The 13,428-nt window shown below is 44.6% G+C and overlaps 1 protein-coding gene across 1 annotated transcript in view; it reads right to left on the bottom strand.

Moving 5' to 3' along the window:
• Positions 1-13,428, bottom strand: part of LOC146181587 (tRNA (cytidine(32)/guanosine(34)-2'-O)-methyltransferase-like) — a 308,502-nt gene that overhangs the window by 121,480 nt on the left and 173,594 nt on the right. The window lies entirely within an intron of this gene.

Raw genomic sequence — 13,428 nt, forward strand, 5'->3', positions numbered from 1 at the left:
GATACAGCAGTCACAGCTATCCGTACATAATGATTTTGAAATGCCCACCAGACAGGGTACAGTTGGTATTATGGATACCAGCCCAGATCTCACGCTCGGCAGACACATCTCGCACCTGAAATGGGAACGAACCGGACACACATTAGGCAGCGATCATTATATCATCGCCCTAACCCTTGAGGGACCACAGTGCACGCCAAATACATATAAGCATCGTTTGGTGAACTGGGAAAATTTTCGAAAACAACGACAAAACACCCCTGCTGAAGACAACATAGAATTAAGGCAATGGGTGCGACAACTACTTCAGGACCAGGAAAATAATACGCAGATCATTGATACAAACGAAGATGTGCCAACGTTAGATGCCAGAATGGCGCATTTACTTGAGGCCCACCGTAGTTTAAATAAACGGTATGCCACACAGAAGCACAACCGCAAACTTAAGCAGAAGATTAATGATCTGGCCACCCAAATTGAAGACTATGGAGCGCAATTGTTTCAGCAGAATTGGACACAAATATGTGAAGGGCTAAAAGGAAATCTCACCACAAAGCGTGCATGGCACCTACTTCGGCACCTTCTGGACCCAACCCAGAGCAAGACATATACACGAAACATAATAGCTAGACTAACCCATCAACACAGAGATGACACAGATGCCCTACTAGCTACTCTAAAGCATATGCACACCACCCCGGGTCAACCACAATCCCTTCCCTCCTATGCAGGAGGACCAAATGATATATTAGATGCTGCAATAACGACATCAGAAATACGGGCAGCACTTCACAAGCTCAAGAACACAACGCCAGGCGAAGATCAGGTTTCAAATGCGGCGCTAAGAAATCTAGATGATTAATCATTGGAGCAACTAACGGACCTCTATAAGAAACACTGGGAAGAAGGGACACTCCCAGCAGAATGGACACACGGGAAAGTAATTCTCATACCAAAACCCAATAAGCCAATTTCCCCAGCGAATATGCGCCCAATATCGCTCACCTCAAACTTAGGAAAACTCTTTGAACAGGTTATACTAGCTCGGCTAACTGCATACATGGATGACACGGACCAATACCCGCACTCAATGCTCGGTTTCAGGCCCCGTCTATCTACGCAGGACGCTATGCTGCAGCTAACGTCAGCAGTGCTTGACCCACATATACCAACGCATACTAAGGCGATACTAGCAATAGATCTCAAAAAAGCGTTTGATAATGTACAACACACAGCAATCCTACAGGCACTCACGAACATTCAAACTGGTCCTAGGGTTTACAACTACATAAGAGCCTTCCTTCAGCACAGGACAGCCACACTTCACATCGACAATCTCCACACCTCACCGTACACGCTTGCCAACGTGGGAACGCCGCAAGGCTCCGTTCTTTCCCCGTTTCTGTTCAACATTACCCTTATCCCCTTAACCGCAGAACTACAGAAAATCCCTCACCTCGGTCACACCATATACGCCGATGACATCACACTCTGGACAACACACGGATCAGACGGTGAAATCGAAGACACGCTACAAACAGCAGCAGACACGATAGTCAAGCTTACCGCAACAATCGGATTAGAGTGCTCCCCAGAAAAATCAGAATTACTAAACATACCCCCTAAAGGACGGACCTACCAAAGCCCCATAGAAATTCGAATTCAGGGAAGACAAGTACCACAGGTTCATACCATCCGCATTCTGGGACTATACCTGCAACAGGATGGAAAGAACGTCGACACAATTAAGCGGCTCAAAAAGGCCGTTGCAAACACCACACAAATCATAAAAAGGGTGACAGGACGCGCACATGGGCTTCGAGAGGCGGACACACTTCGAGTAGTGCACGCCTATACCCTCAGCAGAATTCTTTATGCTACACCATACCTCAAACTATCATGCAGTGAGGTCCACCAAATAGACTCATTAATTCGGCAAGCAACAAAGGCAGCACTTAAATTACTGAAAAGCACTAGTAACGAGAGACTACTCGAACTTGGAGTCCATAATACCATACATGAACTTCGAGAGGCCCATTTACAAGCACAATACCTCAGATTAGCTGCTACAGCTACCGGGCGACATATACTCACTAAGCTAGGCATCACTATTCCTGCAAACAATTCATCCCTATTAACACTTCCTAGCCAAATTTACACTTCAATCTATGTCAAACCATTACCGCAGAACATGCACCCCCACTATGACCAAGGTCGCAGGAAGGCCCGCGCGGCAGCGCTCCACAAATGGTACGGGAATGAGCCCGATGCCGTTTGGGTAGATGCCGCCTGCGATGAGAGCGGAGCCACTGCAGTTGTCCACAACCCCCACATTCCCCCCTTAACTATTGAGCTTCCTTCAGGCACGACCCCTGAAGAAGCCGAGGAGACCGCTATAGCTATTGCTCTGGCATACACCGATGCCAGTTACATACTCAGTGATTCAAAAACTGCCATTCTAAATTATGCCAAGGGCCGGGTTCATCCTCCGGCGCACCGCTTGCTGCACATGCCCACCTCCCACCTCCCCCGACGGATTAAGCTCATCTGGGTGCCTGCGCACTCGGGAAATCCCGGCAACGAGGCTGCCGACTCCTTAGCCCGAGGATCTAGAAACCGGGCACAGGCGGACCTCATGGGGGATTTCTCGAAGGATCGTATGCACTCGTTTGCTGAGTTCACCGCAAACTCCCGCGCTGAGCGCCTCATCTATCCGTCACCCCACCCATCCCTCACTATCAGAGAACAGTCAATCTGGCGTCGTCTGCAGACACGAACTCTACCGACACCAGCTCTACTTTCGAAATTTCAGCCGGTATCCCCCCTATGCACTTTGTGCTCCCACCCCAAGGCCACTCTTACCCACATTCTTTTATCCTGCCCGGCGTCTCCTCCCCCCGCCGGGCCGGTGCCTCTCCGAACCTGGGAGGACTGGGAGACCTCACTGCGATCAGCGGACCCGGCCAGGCAGAAGATCGTCGTCAGCCGGGCCGCATACGTCATGGATAAACATAATATGAACGTTTAGATCGTGAGTGGGGTCGTGCGGAGACCCAGGAGGCCTGCGTGCCTCGAATTCTTCTGCAAATAAAGTTTTTTCCTCCTCCTCCATGAGCAACACAATGGAGCCGGTGGAGGGAGAGACTATCGACCCCGCGGAGCTAAGGATGCTTGGTTTGTTACCAAAAAGAAAGGCGGCGTAGTCCCCTCGAAGAGGAAACGCGAACCGCGACCAAAGATGAGGAAGAGCGGCGGACTACACTGTAAAAACATTTACACCTTTTTAAGGTGCAACGCTGTGTTCCCACCGTTTTTGCACCCTTTTGTTTTGCTGTTTTTCTTAAAAAGGGCGCAAAGCGCTCCCTCACACCTTTAACACATAATTACACCCATTAAGGGTGCAGAGGTGTAAGGGTGTTGTGGCTGCACGGGGTGTAAGGGTGTTAGACATAGCAAAATTATAAAAATTAATGGTTGTATTACCGAATTTACCGAACACGAAAAGTAGTTAAACCAAATGGTTGATTACGGTTGAAAATAATTTATTTATGTCTAAATTCCTTCCTAAGCTTTGTAAATGCCAAAAACACGTACCATCTTTGCCAAAAGTAACCAGGCTGCTCGATTTGTTCCTTAGCCCTGTAGTTAAGCGTTTTACAGGACATGCCAAATTATTAATCACCTGTGCGGAAAAAAGTCCATCACTCTTATCTGTAAAGACCATTTTTTGCCTTTTGAAATAGATCAAGGGCTCCAAACACGGTTGAGAAGGAAACCCTGCAGCCTGGTTACTTTTGGCAAAGACGGACATGCATACAATAGCCTCAATCTTTACAACCATGACAATTTTATAATTCTCCGCTGGAGTAAATCAGCTTCAGTGAGTGGGATATTTTCCCTCTCTAATATTCCTTTGCCAGTCTGAGGAGTCGTTATGCTAAAATGATTGCACTCTGCACTCTGGGTCACAAATATTTGCCTTCCACTGGACAAGCACTGTACTATATATACTACGTAGGAATATAGATATCGGTTCAGACTTTGCTGCGTAGTGCCTGAGTGCGCCACAGTGCATTAAGAAACAGAGGCTGACACTGAGAGGTCACTTTTCTGAATATATTAAGTTTAGAGGGAGACAGCACTGACGAGTTAGGACGTAAACAGAGCCACTGAGTAATCACCATGTTTATTGACTTGAACTTCCTTATAAAGGCACGAGTCTCGATCCCACACGAGGCACAGCAAGAAGCGGACACTCACGCAACCGTGCCACGATTATCACGTCGCTCCAGCCCTTTTCATTCAATATTTAACACGCTGATGTTTAACAGCCGCCGTTTTTGATCTAATTCACGAACGGCGTGCTGACACAATAAACTTAATTGTTTTTCTTTTTTTTCCTCTTTCACTCCTCAGGTAATTTTGAACGGCCTGACCTTCTGCTATCATTATTGTGGTGGAGTCACGACACTTGCGCAGAACAGCCATTCTTATAATTGCTGCAATGTTTGCATTAGCTCACCCGAGTTGACATCTTTCAGATTTCTTCTATGTGCAAGGCCTGCACCCACAGCAAACGACAATCAAAAGAAGGTGCCAGTGGTACCATATAATATATATATGTATATATATATACATATATATATATATATATATATATATATATATATATATATATATATATATATATATATATATATATATATGTATGTATATATATATATGTATATATATATATATATATATATATATATATATATATATATATATATATATATATATATATATATATATATATATATATATATAAGAACCAACCAACCAACAATATATAATATATATGAACCAACAATCCAGCCACTACCAATCAAGCAACGACTGCTTCCCTATTCAACGTCATCGTGTGCCTGTCTTTAGTCGAAGACATTTCTTTTTTAAGAGAAAGCGTGTGAGTTGAGGCTTTGCTTCTTGACCGAAACTGCAAATATGCACGACCAGCTTTCAGCTGACATGGAGGTGGCGCGTGATTATGGTTCTCCCGCCAAAATGCGCCCTCGCTAGTGACGTGTAGTATATATTACAAATTTCCTTTCTGCAGTCGCGCTATCCAAGGAACATGACGCCTTTTCGAACTCCTGCGTTTAGACCCCTCACTCCTTTATGTTATTGTTTCTCTACTTCGGTACGCGCTGCTCGGTTGTTTGAAGCGGCGACGGCAGGTCGATTCCGCCCAGTAATATCAGCGCCTTCTACGGTGGTGGGAACGCGCCAGCGCAGGGAATGGCCATGGGACTTGTAATGGCTTCTTTTGTTTTTGTTTTTTTTCGTTCGCTGGTGGCGGGAGCGCCCGGACCGCAGAGCCTGTAAGAGAATACATATCTCCAAGAGCGAGCCGCCGTTCCCGTACAGAGGCATCCTGTCCGGGAACCATGGCGGGAACTAACGTGACCGCCTTGCCTCATATATCCTTTGAGTCACCATTGAGCATATATGGCCAAGCCCTACAAATGCGTGGCAAGAAAGATATGCAGTTTTGAAATAGCACTGAAGGGAAGGTTAGTAATTATGTCACCAAATTCTTACATGCACACTTATGTGTCTCAGCAACACGTGTTGCATTCGTTCTGTTTAAGAAGCGTTTCCTGGACCTTGTGAACATAGTATTGAAAATGAAAATGGTAGATGCAAGGCGGCAGCATGTAAAGGGCAATAGAGGAAAACATGGCAGGGGCGCCAACAAAAGTTTAGGATCTTCTAACTTCAAAATACGACAACGCTAATTAAAGCACTTAATTACAAGCACCGTTAAAAACATCCAATACCGATAGTGATTAACCGCAATTTCAGAGAACATTTCAAGATTTCCTTAACATAGTGAGTTTAAAATAGAAAAGAAAGCATTTGCAGGAAAAAACTCAACCACGACTTCACCGGACGTCACATCGATGCACTGAGCTTCCTGTGCATCACTTGCGCTCAGTTTCGGTTTCACACAGAAAAAAAATGTGTCGGATTGCCTTGCGCTGCAGAGTTTTAGAGAATGTCTTTTTCTTTGTTTCAAAAATTTATATGTCAATGCCTTTCTCACGGCTTCGAAAATGCGCTGCCGGGTCTAACCACCAAACTGCGACAATTAAAAAGTTAATTAGTGGAGTTCAGCAAATTATTTGCATAAATAAAAGATCGTTGCCGAGCTTGTTATTAAGAGTATGCTCCTACATTAAGAGTAATGTAGGAGCAAAATTTAATAAATAGAATGACGGTTTAGTTAACCATTCTAAATCAATAATTAAGGTATAGGGAGAAAAATGAGCATGATAGCTACTGCTACCACCCCGTTTCAAAGGGGACGCTCCTATATTCCATCCATCCATCCATGTTTTTTTGTGTGTGTGTTTGTGTGTTGTGCTCTGTGTTCGCTCTTGTGCGGATTTCCCCGTGCCTTTGAACGCACGTCTTTGTCAAGCTCAGCTTGTTAGGCCTCCATCAGTCTAGCCTTGCTATCGTGAACGCGGACGTGGTGTGTGCGAGCAAGCGCGCCGCTAACCCTCCTGACTAGCAGATGGAGCCCTGCAAGAAACGAAAAAGGCTTACCCTGGACGAGAAAGCGGACATAATTCGTGCTGTGACAAGTGGACAGAAGAAATGTGACGTGGCTGCATCACATGCATTCCAGCGAGTACTCTCTCCACAATATTGAAAGGGAAAGATGACACCTCCGCGCCACTTCGTCGGGGAACCTCTCGCGCAAAAAAACGCTGAAGAGCACTCCTCAGAGCAAAATGGAAGAGGCCCTCTTCGCCTGGTTTATGGATTTGAAGGCGAAGTATAGTATTCCCGTGAGTGGAGACCTGCTCCAACAAAAAGCTTGCTCTTTCGCGTGCTTGCTGGGCGACAACGAGTTCAAGGCAAATCCCGGCTGGCTGTCGCGCTTCAAAGAACGACACGGCATCGTCGGGAAAGTGCTTAGCGGTGAAGCGAGCCGCGTAAGCATGGCTGTAGTCGGCGACTGGCAGTCTGAAAACGTGCCCGACATTCTGGGAAAATATGCCCCCAGCGACGTCTACAACGCCGACGAGAGCGGTCTATTCTACCAAATGCTGCCTAAAAAAACACTCGCCCTGAAGGGGCAGGCGTGCCACGGCGGCAAACACAGCAAACAAAGGCTGACTCTTTTGCTGTGCGTCAACATGGACGGCACCGACAAACTAGACCCGCTTGTCATCGGAAAGAGTGAGAGGCCGCGCTGTTTTAAAGGCACCAAAAAGCTTCCTGTGAAGTACGTTGCCAATTCAAAGGCGTGGATGTCGCGTGCCATTTTCGCTACATGGCTGAAGAAATTTGACAGCGACATGTGTCGCCAGAAAAGGAAAGTGTGCCTGTTGCTGGATAACTGCACGGCCCGCTACGTTGCAGAGGTCGAGCTGACAAGCGTGGAGCTCCGCTACTTCCCCCCAAACGCAGCGTCCGTGGTTCAGCCCTTGGATCAAGGGATAATTAATAGCGTGAAGTGCGCATACAAGCGTCGAGTCGTAGACAGAGTTCTCCTCAACCTGGAGCTGAAGCGCGAGACGAAAATACGTATTTTATGGCGGTTGAGATGGTGGCGGCGGCTTGGAGAGCATTGAGGCCGTCGATAATTGTCAACTGCTTCAGGACTGCCGGTTTCGGTACACTAGGCCCTGAAACTGCCGAAGCTGGTCCAGACTGGGCGAGCGCCGTGCACGAGGATGAAGATGCCTGGGAACACCTTCGCTCAGTGGATGAAGTGCCCACAGGCATAAGTGACGGTTGAAGACGCTGCCGACGACCCTTCAGGTGCCGAAGCTCCCGTGCCGACACCAGGTCAGGTGATGGATGCTCTCGATCTGCTGCGACATTTTGCCGGCGCACACGAGGGGACGGAAGACGCGCTGGACGCACTTCAGACCTACGAGAAATCGGTGCGGCCGTTGCTCACAAAGCGCAGGCAGGCAAAGATCACCGACTCCTTTGGCGGAAAATAAATTTGTAGTCCCCTCGGGCCTTTCTTGTCGAGTAAGAATTTTTGTTGTTTCTTTTCATACGCACTAGCGGCGCCGGTCGTGGTGTTGGCGCTACCCACTCGAAAGTAGCGCGGGGGGTCATGACGATGACCATACGGACCACCAAAGTTGGCGCTAGTTGTATGATTACCAACTTTGGCGCCAATTTGTCATTAGCTGTGTGGCTTGCCGTCCCGTCGGCGGTATTTAGGGAAGATTGTTGCGCCGCTAGTCGAACCGTCCTTTGGGTCGGTGCTACCGGCGTGAATTCGTCACGCGCGAGTGCGACGAAAAGTGAAAATGGTACGTGCTAACCGATACGACCGCGATAAGCTGGTACGGTTTATGCGGATGCAAAATGCATTATGTTCAATGGGTGCTCAGTCGGGGACTTGACTTTACTACTTTTAAAACGAAAGTACTGTTTAAGCGGGTACGTTTTAACGAGGTTTTACTGTAATCGAATGTACTGAATTATGTGCCTAAGAAATGCCTCATTCAATTTAACGAAGTTCTCGATTTAACGAGATAATTCACGGCTCCCCTCAACTTCGTTAAATCGAGTTTTAACTGAAAACGTGGGAGACATTGGCTGTGAGGCTTGGCTTAGTTGCGTTTCACCTTTTTTTAGCCCGAGTTCAACTAAAGGAGATTGTAGTTAATCCAGACTGGAATGCATACCAGAAGCGTAAGAAAGGTCGATGGCTCCAGCACTGTACTGATTTCCAGTGTTTTGCATTCCAAATCATTTAAACTATACCCAAAAGACGATAGCCGCAGCGACCAGAGCGGCATGATGTGACACCGCTCGCTACGACTAAAGAGCGCACAAATCTGAAGCAAAAAAATGTGAGTGAAGTGACTGCAAGATGAAAGGTTGTGGCAAGCGCGTGCAGAATTCTCTGCACAATACAGGTTTCCTATTACGCACCACTGACCGCGATTGTATACTCTGGTTTTCACTGCCCAGCTTTGTGATCAGGAATGTTTAAGTGGATAGAAATTCGATTTAGCCCGATTATGGTAAATATTTTTTAAAGTCAGACGAGATTGTGAAATTCAGCGTCCTCTTTTTGTGCAGCAGAAAATTCCACCTATATTTGGTATCAACTTCTACGGGGTTGTTTAGAGAACATGACGCAACTATACTGTCTCATTACTGATTTCGTGGACTGCGCAGGCTCACACTTCAGAGGCACCTGAGGTTCCAAGAATGAGCGAGGACCGGCCCTACACAGTTGCTATGAGGTATGCTCCAAGACTGAGCGCAGATAGCAAAATGGCCTTTACTATGTTAACACGGGAACACCGTTTTCTTTACTGTCTAGTACGAGCAGAGGTGTGTGATAGTAGTGCAATTGGTCAGGAGAGGCATTCACTTTTTGAAGCGAAAGACTGGCAATATTTACGTACATACGTGGAAAGATTGCGATCAGCATTGAGAATCAGTGCTATTAGAAATACATCTGGTAGTCCTAACTGGTAGTTCGTTTTGACATCCCAAAGCGACTGTGATACTGAGGGACACCGTATAGGGCTTTAGTAATGTATTCAGCTGAGAGATAAGGACAAAAATAAGAGGAGAACGTAATGAGGTTGCCTATATATATGGGTGGGTTCAGATAAGGGCGGTAATCGAGGTCGCAAGACCATTTTTTGTTTTACAATGAAATTTTTATGTATGGTGGGCTGAAGTCTCGACACAAAGGAATGAACCTTAGTTTTGAATGATATGCTGTAGTTTTCCGGGGGAAAAAGCGCATATCACTACAGGTGGAAAACGCCGTTTTTGCCATTTCAAAAAGTGACAAGTTTGGAGCCCTGCTGCTTGCACACTAAAATTTTATTCTCGTTATTGTTTACTCAATAAATATAAGCAAAATTTACTTTAAGGAAAGTTATTAAAAGAATTTTTTCTTGCCGAACTTCTTCTAGTAAAGAAATCGCAAAGTTTCCTCCAGAAGCAAAGCGCTGCGAAAAAGTCGAATTTCAATCCTACATTCTGGCACGAAGAACTGAGCTGTTGTCACTAAAGCTTTTTGACTAGATTATGGACGTCATGTTCTTAATTTTGGGCAAAATTTGAGGCTTTAGGCTAAAGCAAGTTCGAAAAAAAAATGTTCTTATAACATTCCTTAAAGTAATGTGCAGATTTATTGAGTAAAAAATAATGCACGGTAAAATTTTTGTGTATAAGCAGCAGGGCTCCAAACTTGCAATTTCTTGAAATGGAAAAAACGGCGCTTTCTACATCAAGTGATATCCTTTTTTTTTTAGAAAACAACTGCATATCTTGCAAAACTAAGGTTCATTCCTTTGTGTCGAGACATTTGCCCACCACATATAAATATTTCATTGCAAACAAAAAATGGTCATGGGACCATGATTACCTTTCTTATCTGAACCCACCGATATATATATATATATATATATATATATATATATATATATATATATATATATATATATATATATATATATATATATATATATATAGTTGATTTACTGATTAAACTCCCTAGCTAAAAACTCGTTAGTAAATTTAACATGGAAACATTTTGGTTACTATTTTTGAAGGGCTCAAAATAGGCCTCTTGTTCCTGAAGTAGGCGCTGCTTGGATATTGTTGCCCATTTATTTTTCCTCTTACTGGCTGGGTTTCTTATGTTCTTTTAGTGGAGATGATGATGATGGGACTTTGTTCAACCTTCCGGACCTTGGATTTTTGAATGCGGTATTGAAGGGAAACCAGACAATAGGCTTTTACGTCACTACAAGGATAGTTGACTTGTTATTTCAAGAAATAACTGCACATACATTGTAAGTAAACTTTCATTTAATCATTGTCATACTTCAGTTTTTCCGTCAGCGATGAATTCGGTAAGAATATAATAAAACAAATTTTTTTCAGCCACCCCTCAAGAAAGTTCTACCAAAATGTGGGACGTACTCTTGTGGCGCGTTACCCACAGCTGGCGGACACGTGTGGAAGTGGGCATGTGAGCATCTTGAAAACCTGAATTCTTGTTTTACTAAATAAGGACATAGTAACTGAGTGAATTTTTCTTAGCAGTCGTATACAATCCTTGGAGAAAATGGAGGACGCTTTTGACAAGAGTTTCCCTATATGTCATTTTTTCCCTATATGCCTGCTTTTTTATGGTATCGCGGATTTGCATTTGTCAGACAATTGTACTACTTTGAGAGGTGCAAAGACCATGGTCACCTGTTGGCAATTTTCACGAAATTGTTGCCATCATAAAAAAGTGGTTTTATTGAAAATGAAATAATGAAGGAAACAATTTGTGACAACAGCCGTATCTGCCATTGCTCTCGGATGCACTGAGCTGCGGTGGGGAAACAAAAAAAAACAGTGAGCAGAGAGTACGAAATTAAAAATTGGAGCTATATGCAGCCAGGACAGAATAGGGGTATGCAGAAACATTGTCAGCGTAAGAGCACGACGCGCGCCCACCATTGTCTCGTCACTATGGGTGGGCGTCCACTGGTCGCACGGTGCACAGTTCGGCTACGCGGGCAAAAAGAAGACACATCCCCCTCCTTTGTCACTGTGAAGACGGCGGTTACTCATACAATGCCTTATAATTATATGCTTGCGTATATGCCTCCAGTAATAGCCTGCGTACTTAATCTCATGCTTCGATATTTCAGGACTCTTGGGTCATGTTCCTACGACAGAAATTTAAGATCGAACGCAGGAAACTTGAAACTGAAAGGGTCACTCTCAATCGGCTTAAGTTCGGGAAGGCTGCAAAAAGACCTCGAATCGATGCTACCAGTGCCTCAGACCAACTTCAGCGAGGCCGAGTGGGTCAAATTTTGGTAAGTGCTTCATATTTCAGTTTTAGGTTATTTTGAAGCCTTACTATAATGCTTTCAATCTTTTACACAGGCGCTCAGCTTGCCACCATGTGCTGAAGACAGCACTAGCCTTGCCCAACATGAGGCTTGGTTATGCCAAGAATTGAGGAGACCAAATCCACAGATCGACCAGCTACGCTGCCGACTGGAAGTGACGCACCAACCTAGAGTGCAGGACTTGTGCCAAATGCCTGTGGCCACAGCACTTATCAAGTATCCTTACCTGGCAGTATCCTTATCTGAGTTGGTAAGTGCATAACCATGTTGTTTCGTGCTATTTCAGTTCATTATTTTGCTATTTTAAACAGACAGTCCATTATCTTTTTTCTGTACGTCATGCATGGTAGTACTAAATCATACACGTCTGCAGATATCAAGAATCCCCCCCCCCAACCCTCTGCAAGACTATATGATAAACTTACGCTAATAGATAAACAAATATATCAAGCCAATAATATTAGTAAAGTTATACTAGGCCTTCCAAATCAAAAACTACGACTGCAGATCTCAGTAGTGGGTATACTGCAGCACATTGCCATTGATAGCTTAGATATCAAGTTTTCTCACAGGCTAGTTGCATAAAAGAATCTTTAATTAACCAAAGGATACCCGGTGATGCATGCAAAAATGGGACTGGTTTACGTCAATTAGCCTTCATCTTAGTGCTTCTTAACAAGAACTTGACCAAACAAGAATGCAGGCAAACTAAAAAGCTTGAAATCTTGAAGTTTGAAATAAAAGAGCATGACAGACTGTGCGAAAAAAAAATGGAATCGGTGATCAAGTAACTACAGCTGCTGCAGACAAATGTCAATGATAATTTGTAGTTATTTGCGCAGCTAGCAGCTTTTAGATTATAATGGCAAACATATTTTTGTACTTTGCATCCCGACGCAGTGGCTTATTTGCTGCTGCGAGTTCGAGGAGGCGGGTTCAATTCCGGTCACTGCTTTTCGATCGAAGTGAAAAACAAGATGTGCGATTAGTGTGCGATTCATGCAGTTAAAAGAACTCCACGTGACCAAAATTTCCTGAACGCACAACTCCAGCATCCCTCACAGCGCAAGCCGCATTCGAGCGTTAAACCCCATAAATTAGCACTTAAGCAGCACTTTGCATCTGTCATTGTTGCATATAGTGATTATCCCTCGAAATATTTTGCTGTTGTACATCATGTATTTGCATGAACTATTTAGATGTTACAGTTTCTCGAGGATTTCAATATATTGATAAAAAGAAATGGACTGCAAGCCATCGAGAAAGGCATTCAGACTTATATGAGCCTGGTTCTGAGCGGCAAACTGCCAGGAGGAAAAAAAAAGGACATGCTGCTGATCGCTGAAGCCAGCGACGCCGCTGCCAGAATAAGGCGTCAGAAACGTGTTTTTAATCATGGGTCAAGCCTATGTATGGTTGTATAGTGTTTTCGCCTGCCAAAAAATCAAATGAAATCTGCAGTATGGGCAAGTGGCTGCACCGATGTCTTGTTCATTTCGCTCTCTTGTGGTTTCTATTTGAAAGG

This window comes from Amblyomma maculatum, chromosome 8 (assembly GCF_055883805.1).
Source record: "Amblyomma maculatum isolate TAMU_Amacu chromosome 8, ASM5588380v1, whole genome shotgun sequence".
NCBI classification, from domain to species: domain Eukaryota; kingdom Metazoa; phylum Arthropoda; class Arachnida; order Ixodida; family Ixodidae; genus Amblyomma; species Amblyomma maculatum.